Source organism: Gobius niger, assembly GCF_951799975.1.
Source record: "Gobius niger genome assembly, chromosome: 5".
NCBI lineage: Eukaryota > Metazoa > Chordata > Actinopteri > Gobiiformes > Gobiidae > Gobius > Gobius niger.
Window position 1 is genome coordinate 3,836,321 of NC_136856.1, and position 15,870 is coordinate 3,852,190.

General features: G+C 41.7%; 1 protein-coding gene across 1 annotated transcript in view; it reads left to right on the forward strand.

Annotated features, from left to right (window-relative positions):
* htr4 (5-hydroxytryptamine receptor 4) overlaps nucleotides 1-1,282 on the forward strand; it is a 356,392-nt gene extending 355,110 nt beyond the window's left edge. Inside the window, exon 8 of the mRNA XM_079556259.1 lies at nucleotides 1,170-1,282. The gene's annotated coding sequence lies outside the window, so the exon portion shown is untranslated. The remainder of the gene's footprint in view (nucleotides 1-1,169) is intronic.
* The last annotated feature ends 14,588 nt before the right edge of the window (nucleotides 1,283-15,870 follow it).

Consider the following 15,870-nt stretch of genomic DNA (forward strand, 5'->3'; position numbering starts at 1 on the left):
GGGGAAAAAAAGCTGATTTCTGTCCAAAAGTGTATAAAAAACATTATTACTAAAGAAAGATACGATTGTCCTGCACATGGCACACGTCGGGCCTGTGGAGCGGACCTGGTCCTACCTCGTCCTAGGACTCATTTTTTAAAGAAATCTGTTTCATACAGAGCCAATGCACTGTGGAATGAGCTGCCAAAAGAGCTCAGGAAGCTCCCAACAGCACAATCTTTTAAGAAAAAAGTAAAATGCTTAATGAAATAATGCATTTTCAATATGCTCTTGAATGTTTACTGCATTTCTAATTGTATTTTTTGTTTTTAATGGAATAATTGACACAATCACTTCATAATTCTATCGATGAACTATTGTCTCAGTGATTGTACATTTTTATATTCTGCTAAAATTGCTGTGAAAACACTGTATATTTATTCATTGTAATGTCTCACTGGCAATTTTCTTTTTTTAATCGGAACCCCAGGAAGATTAGCAACCACCATGGTGGAAGCTAATGGGGATTCCAAAATGAATAAACAAATAAATAAACCATAAGCAGTGTATGATTATTTATATGAGTGTAAAAGTTTAAGATTATTATTCTGATTATTGTAGTAGTAGTATTGGGTGCTTATTTCATAAAGAGAGGAATATCGCCTGACATTTGGCAGCTACACTACCTTGTAATTTTTCCACATCAAGACTCTCCCATAAGTCAGGGGTTCCCAAACTTTTTTGTCTGGGACCCCAAAATTGACACAAAAACAACTCGGGACTTCCATCGTATAACGTTATTGCCTCTTACGCTACTTTAGGGAAGAAAAACATGAGATAATCAAGTTAATTTGTATCTAAACAGTTTATTTTAAATAGTTGAATGGATTTCACTCATTATAGGCTGGTTTACACTAAATAAAGGTACTAAAAACAGTAGCATTTTACTTTTTGTTTCATCTTGAAATCATTTGGGCCTCCACTTTGGGATTAAGTCACTCTGCGGCTCTTTTTTTGTGGACCTCGTCACTTTTCCCAAAAGGAAAGCAGAGAAGGTGGATGACAGCAAGTTGATGAAAACAAAATGATCCAAATGTCCCCCAGAGCTTTGCAGAAGTTCATTCATCTCAATGAAATATGTGAACTTTTAATACACATATCTGATAAAAGGCCCCTCTCTTGTGTTCCAGGTATTCCGTGCTCCACAACGGGACCCACAAGGAGCAGGACAGGGGTCTGCACATCGACACCGAGTCCCACGAGTCCTGTCTGTGACGGGACGTCCCACAGAACACTGCCCCCCGCTGGAGCCTGCCGTCACCGCGGGAGGAGACGGAGCAGGCGCGAGAGGCGAGAGCAGGGGCTGAGCTGCACACGGTCCCAAAACACGGGGCCAAAGGACAGAAGGGGGTTTGCAGACTGTGCCGTCACCGCTGCCCTGGGGCGAGATAGCAACAAGTGGCAGCCTTAAAGACACAAAAGTGGAAAAGAAGCCTAATATAGTCAGAAAGTGAACAAATAAACAAAAGGTTAATCAGTGTTTCTCAAAATATGTTCTTAGATTTGTCACGTACCCCCTCCTTAACCCCAGTGCGGCTTTACCCAAATCTTACCCCGATTTTCTTCATCGTCAAAAAACACCAGGGGCCAAACCTCCCAGTTGTTTCCGAAAGTAAAGTTTTTCCAAAAAATGCCAGTCCTGTGCATCACAAATGACCTCATGGTAAGCTTTGTCGGGGAATATTAAACAGGGTTTCCCAGGGGCATTAAAAAGCATTCAATTAATTGCTTTACAAGTTTGATGAGCTTCCATACATGCCTTTCAGTCACGTGACATTTGTTGTTATGGCGGCCATTTTGAATACCGAAGTAGAATTATGCAGTACTACAACATGTAACAACATCTGTACTCAGGATGAAAACGAACGGATTGACAGTTGTAGTCACTGTAATCATTGCTCAAGAGAATAAAAGAGACGCACGTTTATGTGAAGAAACCAGTGAGACGTTAGCATGCTACCGGTTAGCATTTAGCTTCAACAGCCCAGCTCAGATCTCTCCAAGAGAAAGCCCTGAACATTTGGATGCAACATGCTGTTACTGCAGTGTTTCCTCACAGATGAGAGCCACGCATGTTCATCGTGTTGAAACCATTGACAGTTGCTAGCCGGTAGCATGCTAACGTCTTGAGTAGCTTAAACACTGACTGAGACTCTGTTGACATGACAAGCTGTAAAAATCACAGAGAAAGGTTTTCTGTTTCCTCTTTGATGGGTTCATTTAGTCTGAGGAGTGAGGCAGATCTTTTGTAAATCCTGCTTTAGCTCGGCAGACAGAGATTTTCTGGTTTTATCACATTAACGTGCGTCTCTGGGGCCGTGTTTTTACTGTTATCTTCATGAGCAATGATTACGAGTACACAAACATGCCTCAGCTGTCTTTCATTTTCATCCTGAGTAGAGATTATGTTACATGTTGTACTGCATAATTCTACTTCGGTATTCAAAATGGCTGCCAGACCTATGCGTGATGTCATTTGTCATTGGAAACTCATGTATAAATTTATCTCTCTAGAAATGCTGCCTTTTCTGAAATCGTTCTTTATTAATCACCCACTAATTACAACAAGAGAAGAGGCTCGAAAAACCGACGCAACTGCACCAAAAAGTTTCATACTTTTCCAAAACAAAGTCTGCAAACCCCATTCTCTGCTTCGGTCTTTGGACAAAACGCAGCAACAAGAACTGGCACCAACTCCTGCGTCTTTCTGAGCAAAGTTTTTTCTCATTTCTCCTCACTCTTGGCCGCTCCGGACGCCGCCTCTGCCAGGCTGGCCCGTCGTCGCGCCGCTTCGGTCAGCGGGGGCGGGACATCGCGTGGAGAACTGACGGGATTTCCCACAGTGTTGCAGGAAGTGAATTTTGTTGCCAAAGCTCTTTGATACAACGGAGAACCTTACCCTTAAGACACGTGCGAATTCTCCTCACGTCGCTCCCAAATGAGACCAGAACAAATGATTATATATGTTTATTTTTCCTGTGAAAGCCGTAAAGGTCGATGGTTTGCAGCTGTGATCTCATCCCAAAGTGTCGCACGGCAGTGAGTTTAGGATCAGGTCTGTTTTGCAATAGTGCGGCAGGAAGCAATACTTGTAGATTTCACTGTCCTCGTGGGGAAATCGGTCCTTCAAGCAGTGCCTCGGAAACACTTTTCAGAAGCGAAGGCAGAAGTTCCTGACTGAGGTTTTACTGGAGTACTCGCAGCAAATTCATCACAACACACAACGCAAACTCCGTGCTAAAAGCAATAGGCCATATTGGTTAACTCTACAACAGGGCATAGGCGACCCAGGTCTGCTGGAGCGGGCGCCCAATTGTGCTTTAATTCTTCATCTTCAACATTGCAGATTCTAGGACACAACTTTTGAACGGAAAACTTTCAAACGATCACTTCCAAATTCGTAATTATACTGCAGAAGTTAAAGTTCCTCCTCCTCTATATCTGTTGTACATGTTTCATGATTGTACACGTTCATATTTTTGTTCTAAATTCATAGATAATGTAAAAACAATGATGGGCCTAACAGAGTAAAACCAGATTTTTTCATGTCCACAGTGAGTCCAGATGGATTGGGATGGACAAACAGAGAAAAAAAAACGATATAATGCTGTTTGGGTCAAGAAAATTCACAAAAAGGTTTGATAGTGTGCGCTAGAGAAACACACATAACTAAAGCCGCAAGCAGCAATAAAGGCCCTCGCCCTGGCCTCACACCCACCCCTAATTTGCAGAGGTGGGAGACCCGACTCGAGTCGCAATTTTGACTTGAGACTTACTTGACCAAAGCTCCAAAAAGACTTGACTTGGGAGTTACTGTTTGTGACTCGAGACTTAACTCCGATGACTCTCAGTGACTCGCTGTGACTTTATAGTTATTGTTTATTTGAGTGAAACTGTTGAAAGATCAGGATTCATTGTGTAAAAGCATCTATGTTTACATTTGGTAATTAGCCACATGCTTTTTTCTTGTATGTTTCTTTGGAGGCATTAAACGCTTTCTGTAGTGAAGAGGTGAAGATTCATAGACGTTTATTAAAGACAGGAAAACGTTCAAAACAATGACTGAAGCTCCGTCTCCAGAACCACCATGTAAGAGCTGATAAATGACAGAAATTTTGGGGTCTTTTCTGTGTTTTAAGGCGTTCTCTCGAAAGTTACAGCATTTAGAGGTTATTTTCCGCAGCCGCACAGAGCCCAGTGACAGCGGGACTGAAGGCTGAATCTACGTAGAGCAGGGGTGAATCCGACTATACAGGGGCCGAGGCGCTACAGGGGAACCACTGACAGAAAGACTGCCAGAGACTAACAAAAATAAAAACACTATTTTATATTTATATTTCAGACTGCAGGGAAAAGCAACTCCTGTTTAACCCCTTAACTCCCACCTGAACCGAGCACATTTTCTCCAGCTTTACCCCAATCCAAAATCTTCTGGAAAAAAGGTGTGAAAATACCAACAAAACTGAGATTAAAACAAGGATGAAAATGTGAAAAAAGTGAGAAAAAACGGACGAAAAAGTGACAAAAAAATTGCAAAAATTGTAAAAATTGTACAAGAAAATTACAAAAAGTGACAAAAATTTGACGAAAAATTGAGAAAAAATCGACAAAAAAGTGATAAGAATTTGACAAAAAAATTCGAATAATTTGACGAAAAAGTGACAAAAAAAGTCACTAAAATTTGACGAAAATGAGATGACTGCCCAACAAAAAAAGTGATGAAAAAAAATCAGATGAAGTGAGGAAAAAGATCAATTTAGTAGAAAATGCTCTCGGTTCGGGTGGGAGTTAAGGGGTTAAAAGACTTTGTTTCCATTTTTTTTAAGCAGGCCCCCTTGACTTGACTCCATGACCATTCGACTTGGACTTACTTGAGACTTGCATTTAGTGACTTACTCCCACCTCTGCTATTTATCCTGGCCACTCATGGACCGAGAGGCGGGACACATCGCACTATGAGAAATAGCTGTAAATGTGCAATAATGGAGGGGGAAAACCTGTGGACAACTTGTCCCCTGGGTCATTCCAGGGGGCGCTGATGAGCCATTCTGTTTAGGGCGTGTGCATGTTGTCCCACTGATCACTGCGCCAATTTCTGAATGTTTTTATGCACAGAAAGGCACCAAAAAATGCAATTTAAGAGGTGGAATAATAATATTAAGAAACCGGGGAGAACAAAAGCTCCTTACCACGACTTCAACCAGGCTGAATATAAATAAAAATGTCTTCTTTTTTTTTTCCTTAGCAGCCAGTTGTCATACAAATCCTCCTGCACTGACATCCAAACACAAACCAGCACTGAGGCACTTTCTTTGTCACGTTCGCCCATTTTTATGCAAAACCAAGCACTTTCCCTTTCCCTGTATGAGAAGAACATTACATACATTTCTCTCTCACACTTTGGGATGAGACCACAACTGTCAAATCACCAAAAGGCATCACAACAGAAATTTTTCTTTTGCACATTTTTTAAAACCATTACGGCTTTCTCTTTACTGCGGTCCGGTAAATCTCCGACGGCACCATTATTTTCCCATCAGGCACCTCTCTCCTGTCATCGATCTCTCTCTTCTCAATGCAGATGTTAATGTGCCCAGTGATGCTTTCAGATGACACTGAACGATTATGCGTGTTTTGGAATCCGTGCCTCGTGCCCTTTCCCGCGTCCGCCCGCCGCCCGCCCGCCCTCGCCTCCACATCATTACATGTGTTATCGCCTACACCCCCCTCCCCCCCATACAGCGCGGTCATTTACATTCACAGGAGCGGGAACGGTATTCAGCTGCCTCCTCTCACAGCAGAGGAGTACGTGGAATCATTTACTTTTTACATTATCCGTAATGTGGCGCTCAAAGATCAGCTCGGTCGACTGTATTTAGCGTTTGAACGAGAACCAGAGCCGACATGGGGAAATGTGCACAAGCGTGGAAGATTCTGTCTCTTAACCTTGAAAGGTGGAGTCAAAATAGCAGCAAAAATGAGACACTGAAAACGCAGCAGTAAAGGCAACAAAAAGCGTCAAAAACCTCACCGAAAAGTAACAAGAATGTGACAAAAAAGCAATGAAAAAGTGTCAAAATTCACCTATAGGCTGTTAACTCTCCAGTCGAGAAGATTTAGATTTGGGAGAATCTAAAATCTAAACAAAATGAATAGTTTATTTGTTTATCTGAGCAGTTAACGCTCTGTGAGCTGAAGTAAGAGCTTTTTCACCTTATTCTGGAAGTTTGCGTGGGAGTCGCCTTATGTTGTACCCGCCCCTTTTCTCCTATTAGTTAACATGGCACTGGACTAAACGAAAAACTAGTCTATAAAGTCTATAAAAAACAAATCTGCTAAACATCAGATTTTCCCTCGTTCTCCGTTTAAATGAAGGGGCTTCACGGCTGAGACCAGAGATATAATATAATAAAGATGAGCGGGTCCCATTCAGCAACATTCATTGTGAAGGTTCCCGAGTCCTGTGTGAACCTTAATGGCCGCTCTGTCTCCTCCTACGCAGCCTGTTCCTTTAAAGGGGGGGGTATTATGCAAAATTGACTTTTTCAAGCTTTACATCATGTCATTATGTCATTCCCTCATTAAAAACATGCCTGAAGTGCTGCCTTGGCACATTCACGTATTTCTGAGTAATCTGTAAAAACTCTGATGGCGGCCATTTTAGGGATAGGTTTGCCTGAGTCCTCCTAGGAACGCCCCCACCTCCTGGAGACGCCTCCGAGCTTTCGTCACCAGCCGAGTAACCAACCACTGCTCCTCAGCAGAACCCCCTCCCCACTGATGCCACAGACAGCGTGTGGAGGGGGCGTGTCTGAAAGGGTCAGAGGTTCTTAAAGAGACAGAGGCCTATTTCAAGACATTCACTACAGCCATTTTGAGAGAGACATTTTATACAAGGCAGTTATTCTAATTTACTGCATTTACAGACCAACAGAAGGTTTGGTCATCATTGTAGTGTGATATAGACTGGTGCTATGGGACTGAAAAAAGCATAATACCCCCTTTTTAAAAGGGCATAAAGGCGGGAAGCCACTCGAGGAGTGGGTGGAGCCTCCACAGAGCTCCAGAGCTTGATTGACAGGCTCTGGAGCCAGTCAATGTACTGAAAATGCTTCCAAATTTCGGGCTGAAAAACAAAAACTAGCTTGGTTAAAAATATTTCACCTTCCCCAGTGTTGTCACATGGGTCATAGGGATTTTTAGAAAAAGAAAAACTCTTTGGAGCCAGACTTTTAAACCGTTATTGGTGGGTTGCAGGTTCTAGAATATGATGATGACACCGGACCCAGTGGGGGAGGAGCCAGTTTTTCCTAATAACAGCATTACACTTTCACAAGTCGTAGCTAAAAAGAAAATATATGAATTACAAAAATGATCATTGATATCAGTCACTGGGTCCAAGATCTGTCTGTACAAGACCAAAAATGTCCTAAACAAAATATTTTTTTCTCTGTATAATAGTATAGGCCTTTAGAATGCTGACATGTCACGTGCAACCCAGCAATAGGGAGGTCTGAAGTCCCATTAGCAATGTCAGCTCCCCACTATGAGGACCATAAAGAAGCCTTCCTCGCCCAGTGACTGAGACAAAGCAAAAAGAGGCAGAAGTGGGCGGTGAAGGTGAATAAGCGCACACTCCCAACATCCATACAATAAAATAATACAAAGGAACATAGTGGGTAAAAAAGGTAGAAAAAAAGGATTATATACACTCGCAGTAGAAAAGACCATTTGCAAGATTGCATTTATATAAGTCATTTACATAAGAAACGCATTATTGCTTCAGCCTACTCCATGTTGAGCATCCACAACTGTAGGGAATTGGAATGTAAAATTGCTCAAAATATAACTAAACTAAAATGAACTACTGTATATTCTCCCACACAACCCGCATGTTTATGAATTAACCGTAGTGGTACAAAAACTTACAGGAAAAGAAACTACAACACAATAAAAAAGCGACGAAAAGAAAGGAATTGATGAAGAAAATGAAAAGAAAATGACAAAAACACAATTTTTTTTCAAAAATGTGACAAAAATGCAGCAAGAATGCAACAAAAAAGTCACAATCTTCTCCAGTCGAGAAGCTTTTAGACTTACAGTGTAATAATACATCTTTATTTAGAAAACGCTTTTAAAAATGGTTTACAAAGTGTCGCCTGTTAAAACTGTTTGGACAGATTTCAGCCCCAAAAACTGAAAAACTGTAGAAAACCTGCAAATATTGGCACAGGCTGTAATGTGTTAGACTAGTTTATAAAGCCTCCGATGAACGTGGCCTCTCACTCACGGAAATAGGAGAATTTGTCATTCGAAATATGTTTTTTTCATTGAGAATTAAGCTGTAAATCCTATGTTTAACTTGGAAAACCAGCTCTGCCAAAACCCACAGCTGAATATCCCAGACCCTGGCCCAAACACTCACCCAGGGAAAAACAACTTTCCTTCCTGTGCGGATCGTCGCTCACCAGAGGTGCAAAGTCCACGTTTGAAAGTCCGGTCACGCTCGCTGAAAACAGGGATCGTTTACGGCGAGAGCCCGGAGAGCCACTCGAGTCCATTACAAACCCACTCAGGGCCGGCCCTCGTTCAGCGCGGGTTAAAGACGGGGAGGCTGATAATTGTCGGCTCTGATGCTGCTGCCGTCACTGCACGACCAAACACAAACACCAGTGACTAAAGGGTTCCTCACTGACTCACAGTTATAGTTCTGTAACGGCGTCAGACAAGACACAAGAGCAATATATATTTATACTACTTTGGCCTCACAACGCTTTCACTCTTATGTCACTTCTTGATTATTTATCACAATGTTATGGCTCATCCAGGAGTGTAAATGTCTAAGATGATTTTGATCAAACAAGAGAGTGCACACATGAGAGATCTACGTCTTTATGCACTTTATATCAGTGGTTATCAGCTAGTGTAAACTCGGGACCCAACTTTAGCACACATGCCAGTATCGGGCCGATACCACATACTCGCACTCATTCATCAGGTCCCGATACCGCTCGAAGTCTGGCCGGTGCTCCTAGAGGACGCAGCGAAAATAAACTGGAGAATAGTTTAGTGTAAATCCAATATTCCACATAGAGCTGACTTTATCACAGACGACACTCCCTAAATCAGAGTCTGAGCTGGATTTAACCAGAGCTAAACAACATACAGGCTACTGTTGCTAATGTTGCTAACTAGCCGCTAACTCGTGGCTAACAGTTTTGGCGATTCTTACGCCGTTTTGTGTCCAGGGGTTTATTCATCTGAAAAACTAACCCGGCGACTACAAAGTCGTCAGAAAATCCTAAATAAAGAGATACAGCATGTTTATATTGAGCCAAAATGAGCTGCAGCAAAACAATGACAATGCTGAAGCTACTGGATAAGTTACCATAAACACACGAGAAAATCCACACGGAGCTGAAGTAAAGGAGAAAAGAGACCATTTATCTGCAGGAATAAGTAACATCTCAATACTACTGTTAAATACAAATATATAAATGAATAAAGCACAGGCACTGAGGAGCTTTAGGACATGAGCTGTTCTGTCTGTGATGGACAGAGACATAAAAAAAAATAAAAAAAAGTGGCATCTGTTCAATTCTGATAAACTTCTGTCGCCGACTTTACTTAAGGAAATGTAAATGAGTAAATTAACTCACTTACAAACCAATCTGCTGTGAAAAAGTCAGTCTGTTGAAGAAAATGCCTTGTACTCATATCAGTATTCGGTATCGGCAAGTACTTACATCAAAGTAGAAAAGGTGGTATCGGTGCATCCCTATATATGACGAATTGAATACCAAAATAAAAAGATCAACTTTTACTTACCGCTCTCTGTATGTTTAACATCAAAATACAATAATAAACCTACCAAATTATCATCTGTCTGTCACCTTTGACAGCTACAGAAAATGAGAAGAAAACAAGGATGTAAACGCAGCAAAAAAGAGACAAAAACTCAACAAAAATGTGACAAAAATTCAACAAAAAAGTGACAAAAATTTAACAAAAATGTGACAAAAATTCAGCAAAAATGTGACAAAAACTCAACCAAAAAGTGACTAAAACTAACCCAAAAAATGACAAAAATTAAACAAAAATGTGACAAAAATTCAACAAAAATGTGACAAGAACTCAACAAAAAAGTTTACAAAAACTCAGAAAAAATGTGACCAAAAAAACCTAAAAAAAAGGTGACACAACACAGCAACAACGCGAGGGAAAAGATCAGTTTTGTGGGTCTTAGCTTTCAAATGAGGTGTTACACAGACCTATATAATGGCCAAAGAGGACAGAATGCATTTGGTTCAGGCGGGTGGTAAGAGGTTAAGACAAAATGATATTGAGTCATGGATTAGCTCTAGTATTGGCCATGTTCAATCTGTGCACATTTCTCTCATTGACTTGGTTTAGTCCTGAGTTTGCCACAAAGATTTTCAAAAATGAACCCAAGAAGTGTTTGGATTATCCTCAAAACACTGCTCTCCATCATTCTATATCCCCCTCCGTCATACATGCCCTTTTCATCTTCATCCAGCTCTTATCATCAACCCAAACACTAAACTCTCTGACGCTGAAGCTCTTGTAATTCTGCACATTCGAAAAGTGACTCGCTGTAAAAATGAGCCGTTCATTTCCTGAACCCGGCGCTGAATTTTAATCATGTGGAGAAAGTTTTCCTCGTCACGTCGTCCTGTCAAACGAACATTAGCATTCGCTGCTGCGGCCCCTTTGTGACAGATGATGGATGAGAGAGGTGCATGCTGGGAGAAAAAGGAAATAACGGGGGCACTTTTAATTCCCGTTTCTTGTCCCGTGAGCAGCGCGTGTAGCCTCTGAACTGCCTTTTGCCTTCTGAAAACCACTCTTTAAGTCGAGCTGACGTTCTTCCCATGTTCTCCATGAGTGTGGAAGTGTCTCCAGTAACAAAGGCCATTATAATGTATTTTTGAGATGAGCTTTCCACCTGGTCGGGGCATGGGAATGTTGTAACGCAGTCGATGTAAATATTAAAACGGAGCCTTTTTTTTAATACTTCATCCGCAGTGACACACAGGTTCTTTCTGGATGTATTTTGTCATTTATTTCCCGATGAGGTGTTCTCTTTTATAAATGTACGGGCCTGATTCTGTTGTAAAAGCTCAGCCGACGCACGTCCTGCTTCTGTCACCAGGTAACGCCTTTTTTTGTTTTATTTTTAATCAAAGACACTTGATACTTTTATGGTTTTCAGGTTCATAATGTCAGGCTGTTTTGTACCAAACAGGCTGCGTTCACATGACGTCACATTGTAAAAGAAAGTCTGTGATTTAAAGTTGAGTGTGCGCAGCTAAGACTTATAGATACAGACGTTATCTCTGGGTCCCAGAAACAAACTGTGCAGAAAAAGTCGAAGAATATTGGCCCGGCGTTGGCCCAGTTTGCAGTATAAGAAAAACCTTTTTGGACACGGCCATGACATTAGAACTTTGAGTGGATGGTACTTGAGTTGTTTTGTCATTTTTATCACCAACAGAACAATTTTGGCCAAGCAATAACTGTCTATTTAACAGTGAAAAGAAGCCATTTTGTTTTGTTTTTTCAAAAAAAGAATAATTAAAGGGATATTTCAGGATGTTTGACATAGGGCCTCATTTCCTAGTTATCCAGAGTGTTGCTGATTTCTGGAGATATTTTTTTTTGTAATTCATGCAGTTCTTTTATTTTAAGAGTTTTGTGGTGCTAGGCTAGTGCATGTCTATGGTATCAGCTAGCCTGCATTAAAAACAGTGTGACCCGCTCCACAGAGCACCTGAGGCAAATCACTTACAACACCAGACTAACCATATAAACGTCTGTGTCCATAGAATCATGTTTGGAATATAACTGACCTTGCATCACATGAATGATCGCATTTTGAGGGACTATTTTCTAGCAGATCACTCCGCCGCCGTGTAGCTTATACAACCACGAAGCTGATGCTGCTCAAATATAAATGCAAAACAGTTATAATGATTCTTTTAACACAGACAACTATACGGTTAGTCTGGCGTTATCAGTGATTTGCCTCAGGTGCTCTGTGGAGCGGGTCAGACTGTTTTTAATGCAGGCTAGCTGATACCATAGAAATGCACTAGCCTAGCGCCACTAAGCTCTTCAAATACAAGAACTGCACGAATTTAAGAAAAAAATATCTCCAGAAATCAACAACACTCTGGATAACTAGGAAATGAGGCCCTATGTCAAAAATCCTGAAATATCCCTTTAAGGCGGCATACACCTTAAACATGTATAATACTGGGTGATTTCTTTCTTTTTTCCTGTTTTTGCCACGAGTCTAGTACGATAAAGCCTTGAGACATGTTTGTTTTCTCGATGGTTTGTGTCGCCCGAAGCAGGACGTCCAATCGGCTGCAGCTTCTTCTTCTCTCCCGCTCCATCCCCCGAAACGCTCTTTTATTTATTCATTTCCGACCTGAGACATGAATGTGTATATGTATATTCTGGAGAAGAAAAAAAAACCTACTTCCCATGTACCGCTGAAGGAGGAATACTTTTATAAATCCTGAGTATTTATTTTGACAGAACAAAGGGGTATTTTCATGTATTAAAAACGATAAAAGCTTCTCTTCGGAGGAGCTGGCGGCGTATGGAGGTTTTCTGTTGCTATGTGACAGTCTGGATGAAGAATAAAAGGAGATATAGACGCAACTGGACCATGTCTGTGTGAGTTTCTTTTTTGGGGGGGGGGGGGGGGGGAGAACTGCATTTCAACTCAATTCAACTAAACTTTCATCGAGAAGCAAAAGAAATATCATCAAGTCTTTCTAATAACATGTTTTTCTGTATGTTACATGCATTTTTATCACACTTTGGAGATTCACTTTCACCTCTAACTCCCACCTGAACGGAAGCACCAAAACAGCCACAAGTTAAACTCAGTTAAACTAATGGCCAAAAGTCATTTGTCAATTTCCCTTCACACCAAGACTTGGGTCACTTAATAAACCTCTATGTGTCTTGGATTTAAACATCATTAAGAACATAGAAATCTGAAATCCATTTCATGACCTTAGACATCGCTTCAGCTTCAGTCTCTTCAGCCTTTCTCTGGCATTTTCAGTTTCCTCTCAGAAGGATAAACTTGAAGCCATTCACAAAAAGACTCTTGAATGCCACCGTTTACAAAAGACTTCAACAATGTGACAATAGCAGCGCGTTTCTCTGCACTTCAGCCTGAAAATCCTCGGCTCGAGTGCGGAACAACAGGTCTGGCCTTTGAACAGACTCTTCTGGAACAACAGCATGAATTATTGTCCGGGAACAGGAAACGGAAAGAGAGCAATCTGAGAAACGAGCCGACCTTCAACTAAAGCTGCGCGCTCATTTTGAACAGATTAAAACAGTGCTTTTAGAGTTTCCCCAGTGTGGGTTCTGTCATGTCTGTACAAAAGGATAATGTGTTTGTTGAGAGCTGGGCCGAGGCTCGTCTCTGTGGCTTAAGGGACTTTGTGAAGAAGCTTGAGTTTCTTGTCCCTATAGGGAGATCGATCCTCTGCTTGAGGTTAATCCAAATGTCAGCGCGAGAACACAGGAACAGTTATTATCTTATAAATGGGCGACTGGAGACTCATCCCAGTTCTAAGCAGTTCATGTCAGGCACTGGGCCAGTCTGTGTGCTCTGCCTCTCATTCATCTGCTGCTTTCATTGACTCTATGTATTTACACAACTGTCTCTTTATGAGTAAACAGGGAACACCTACTATCCAGTGGCATAGCAAGGGAACCAAGGGGCCCCAAGCAAGAATGTCGGTAGGCGGCCCTAGGTTTCCCTCAGAACAGAAGCTGAGGTTCTTTAGGTCATGAAAAGAGTTACAATAAACTGGTTTCACTTTAGAAATATAATCTGGTGGAGCCGTGAGTAAAAAGTTTGTCCACTGCTCATTATAAGTTTCCATTAAGGCAGTGGTTCTCAACCTGGGGGTTGGGACCCCCAAGGGGGTCGCGAGACAAATTTGGGGGTTGCCAGATCATTTAGATAAAATATACATATTTTCATTAGCGCATCATCTAATGTTTTATTGTAGCATGTGTTTGCTATTGTACCAGAGTGCCATTAATCGATCGTATAGTTTAGTTAGTTAGTTTAGTTTTTACTTCAGCCATTTGTTTTTTCTTTGTTTTTTAATAATTATGTAGGCCAATGTTCCTATTTTTCACGGTGTGATCCGGGAGGGGGGTCACGAACCCCTTTACTTGTTATAATGGGGGTCGCGGCTCCAAAAGGTTGAGAACCACTGCATTAGGGAACCGTGACTCACTAAAGCAGCAGCAGGACGCGGATGAACAGCGCCACAGAGCATTAGTGGAGAGATGATGTAACTGCATCACCAAAATCATTAAGAAGACTGTGTATATCTATAAGCGTTTACTACAGGCTTTTGAATAAAGGGTTGGTTTATGGGGGCACTTGATTGTTGGGGGGCCCAGGCAGCTGCTTGCCTTGCCTTATGGCAAGCTACGCCTCTGCACGCACAAAGACCACTGTCTTTTATATGTTTTTACAAATACATAAATAAAGTCAGTCTGGTTTTATGGCAGGCTACCGAAATGGCTCTTTGGATGTTGAAGGTTGCAGACCTCTGGCCTATGGAGATCTAACTCCTCAATGGAGAGTGTCCTGATATTTCAATACGTAGTTTTGAAGATCAGACTTGGACAGAGGACCTCGATATATGGATTATAGTTAGTACTGTGGTTTCTGTTTTTTAAATAACGTGTGACATTCATTACAAACCGCTGTGTAAATACATTGACCTTGACAGTCAAACAAATGTTCTCTGTTTTTAATAAGAGTTGGCTAAAGTTCAGGGCTTCATAACCAAATCATTGAAAGTGAATCTAATGCGTTCTGTTTCTTATCGCCGGCGTGGCCTCTCTCTGGAACAGGTGTCTCATGCAGAGGGTTCATCACGACGCCACAGCTCTTCATCGTTCAGAACAATACGCACAGTATACTACAGTGAAGGGATTTGTGCTCCCAGGAGAGCATAGACTCCGGCTGCAGGCCCTGAGGCTGCAGGCTCTGAGGCTGCAGGGGCTCTGAGGCTGCAGGCTCTGAGGCTGCAGGGGCTCTGAGGCTGCAGGGGCTCTGAGGCTGCAGGCCCTGAGGCTGCAGGGGCTCTGAGGCTGCGGGGGCTCTGAGGCTGCAGAGGCTCTGAGTGCCTCAGATCGATTGTTTTGAATGTGACCAGAGATCGATCAATCAATCAATCAATCAATCAATCAATCAATCAATCAATCAAACTTTATTTATAAAGCGCTTTTATACCGAGAGGTATCACAAAGTGCTTTACAGATTACAACATTTAAAACAATGCGCCTGGGACAACCTCCCATATATATACATTTATATATTAGGATTAAATAAATAGATTAGTCAGTTAAAAGCTAGGCTAAAAAGGTGGGTCTTGAGCTACTCTTAAAAACATGAACGTTCTCCTCAGCCTGAGTTCCTCCTCAGGTGGTTCCAGAGGTGAGGGCCGTAATATTGGAAAGACGCCTCACCATGAGTCTTTTTGTTGACTTTAGGAATAACTAGGAGGCCCCTGCCGGAGGAGCGAAGGGGCCGAGAAGGTTCATAAGGTAAAACCAGTTCTGAAAGATAAGAAGGACCAAGACCATGAAGACATTTAAAAACCATTAAAAGAACTTTAAAATCGATCCTGAAACACACGTAGAGCCAATGCAGCGACTCTAAAACCGGTGTAATGTGGTCCCGCCTCCTGGTCTTCATCAGGACACGAGCTGCCGAATTTTGTAAAACCTGAGATACTCTTTTTGGGAAGAGCA